This window comes from Molossus molossus, unplaced genomic scaffold (assembly GCF_014108415.1).
Source record: "Molossus molossus isolate mMolMol1 unplaced genomic scaffold, mMolMol1.p scaffold_m16_p_1, whole genome shotgun sequence".
In the NCBI taxonomy this organism is placed as follows: domain Eukaryota; kingdom Metazoa; phylum Chordata; class Mammalia; order Chiroptera; family Molossidae; genus Molossus; species Molossus molossus.
The window spans coordinates 35,710,200-35,713,649 of record NW_023425344.1 but is presented as its reverse complement, the minus strand read 5'-3'; positions in this window follow the sequence as shown (position 1 = coordinate 35,713,649).

Genomic DNA, 3,450 nt, shown 5'->3' with positions numbered 1-3,450 from the left:
CCCAAGGTATCTTGTTGAATTTGGGCCCCATTCCCAGTCAACAGTATAATCTCTCGGAAAAGAAACTGGGTCTGAGCCAAGGCTGTGGTCCCACAGAACATACCTTCTTCATTTCTTCTGCCTCCTCTTTCCTTCTGACTCTTACCTTTCTCCTACAATTACTTTCCAGAATTCTGTAAACTAGAGGCAACTGAGGGTGCACTAAGGGAAGAAATTGAGAGGCAGCATGTAGTTGTGTCCTCCACAAAGGGAAGATCGCCCGGTGTGGCTCAGTGGTTGAGTGTTGACCCATGCACCAAGAGGTCACCGGTTCAATTCCCAGTCAGAATACAAGCCCAGGTTGTGGGCCAAATCCCCAGTGGGGGACATGCAGGAGGCAGCCAATCGATGTTCTCTCTCATGGATGTTTCTATCTCTCTCTCCCTTTCCCTCCTCTCTCTCTAAAATGAATAAAGGTAAAAGAAAGGAGGGAAGATAATAATGTCTACTTAGGAGTTGTTGTGGACTTTCAATGAGTTAATACATGTAAAATATTAAAAACTGTGCCTGGCATTGTACAATAGTAATATTGACCTTAGAGCCTAGAGTCTAGGGTCTAGAACCCTTTGACTATTATAGTCATCAGTGTTGCCCTTTACTAATCTATTCTGCATACTATAGCTAGTGATCTTTTAAAATGCAAATATGACCATGTCCTGGCTTTGATTTAAAGCTTTCAGTGGCTTTCTACTGCTCTAAATAAAGACCTACTAGTCTCTGAGTGTTTTTGCTTTTACCTGTTTCTCCATCGTAACTGTCTCTTCCCTTCACTTTGTTTTCAGTGCCATCAAGGGGCTGTGCATTCTGCCTGACATATTTTCCTCTTCCCCAATTCCTACTTCACCATGACAATTTATACTAATTTTTCAGTTTTAGTCAAATAACTCAGGGAAGCCTTCCCTGACTTCCTAGTCTAGATTACAAATCACAGTTTAGAGCATCCTTTAATTTTTTTTTTATAGCCATTTGTTAGAATTTATCTAATTATATATTTGTGTGATTAGTATACCATAAGCTCCATGAGGACAGGGACCATGTCTTTCTTGTTAGCCATTATATTCCCCAGGCCTAGCATAGTATCTGACACATACTAGGTACTCAACCAAAATTTTTTAAAAATGAATGAGTTATGTTTAGAACAGGAGTCAGCACTATAGCCCATAGGCAAATTTGGCCCACTATAGCTTTTTGCAAGCTAAGAATGGTTTTTATATTTTTATTTATTTTAAAAATACGTTTTTATTGATTTTTTTTTTTTTTTAGAGAGAGAGAGAAGAAGGGAGAGAGAGATAGAAACATTGATGTGAGAGAGAAATATCAATCAGTTGCCTCCTGCAGGTCCCCAACTGGGAATTGAGCCTGCAACCCAGGCATGTGCCCTGATCAGGAATTGAACCAGGACCTCTCAGTCCATGGAACGACGCTCAATCCACTGAGCTACACCGGCTGGGCGGTTTATATATTTTTAAATGATTGAAAAAAATTAAAGAAGAGCTATTGTGATACATGAGAATTAAAATTCCATTTTAGTCTCCATAAATACAGTTTTATTGGAACATAACCCTGCATATTCATTTATGTATTTGTTGTGGCCACTTTTGTGCTAAAGTGACAGAGTTGAGATGTTGTGACAGAGAGCATATATAGTGTGCAAAACAAAAATGTTCACTGTCTGGCCCTTTACAGAAAAAGTTTGCTGACCCTTGTGTTAAACAGTAGTGATTCTGGGCTCTGGGATAGCTTGTGTTCAAAAGCACCTGCAGGTGGCTTTTCTCAATTGTTAACAGTTTGCTTCTGTTGCTGAAACAAGTGATCTATTTATTTTGCTTAGTTGGTAGGATTAATTAAAGAGACTTTCCTTTGTCCTTTGTTTTTCTGCTTCTCTATCAACAGACAGAAGCCCCCAAAGGAAATCAGTCATATGGTATACTCCTCTCCCAGTGGTTTGGTCATGTGACTTTCTCACCCAATCAGGTATTTCTAGTTCTTTGAATAATTCATGAATTCTTTTCCTAAATGAGATAATGAGTTGACTGGTGGTAGCAATGAATTAAAGAGTGCCTAGGTTTTCCCACCAACTTTCCTTCAACTCATCCACTAGGAACAGATCAAAAACTGCTTTCTGTCTTCTTTTAAGGGGACTCTATCCCTTTCCAATTAAATTCATACTTTCCAGAGCAACATTTTAAAATACACATTAAAATCTAACAGAGTTTTAAGATAGTTTCAAAGTGATATCATCATACTACTAGATAATTATCCCAAAATGGGCAGATGAACTGTTCATTCCTTTAAATAAATTAATTTAAAATCTAATCTGAAAAGTAACCACTGTGTATGCTCACAGGTGCTGAATTTAAAGATATTTTTAGTGATAGAGTAGACAAAGGGGATTGTACTGAACATAGGTGTCTTTTTTATATAATGCCTTTACTTTTGAAAAACATTTTGTGAGTGGAAATAGATCTAAACTGAATAATATTCTAAAAATTTATCAGATTAATTCACCTATAGAGCCAGTATTTAGTCCTTGATTTATCTCTTTTTTAAATTCCATTTTTATACAATGGATCTGTTTTGAATAGAAGTCCCCTAGTAATGATAAAGGAAAGAAAAATGGCAGCAAAGTAATATACCAGCAGGACTATATGTATTTTGGATAAGTTAAGATCTTATTAATATTTTATAATAATAAAAATAGTTTTAAAATATAAAGCTCATAAGTGATATAAATAGCTATAGAAATTGAAGTAAGTAAAAATAAATATTTTATTAACTGGAAGGTGATCTCGCATATACTATTCATATATCCCATAGAACAAGAAATCAATTAGTTGACCCAATTTAGAGGGTGGTATCTCTAGATCTTTACCACGGCATCAGATTTTTTTCTATAGGATGCTTAGCCATTATGAGCTATCCATCATAAAAAGTTTATATTTGATTATTGATATATATTTATAGCATATATATATCACAAACATTTCTCTATGTGCTTTAATATAGCTCATATTACCATTATCATAACTGTGATACAGCACAGATATTATATGCTATTCATTGATGGTTAGCAGGCATTTAACCTTATTTTTTGGAAGCTCAGCAAATATGTGGGTAAAAAATTTAAAATCCACTTAAATATTTATTGTTTGACTCATTGACAAACAATGGGGAAACTTTCTAAGGACTGAACAATGCTTTTAAAGAGTGGTAAACTTCCCAAAGGAAAGGAGGGGAACTCTGTAAAACGTGATACCAGAAAAAGGAATTTAAGAAACATTTTTCAAGGGCCTCTATAAACATTAAGCGTTTTTCTACAGATATTCTGGCAGGAAGCTACTAGCAAGTCAATTAGTGATGACCTCTAATGCTTGCTTAGGGGTAGACTGGAAATTAACAAATAGTAAAATA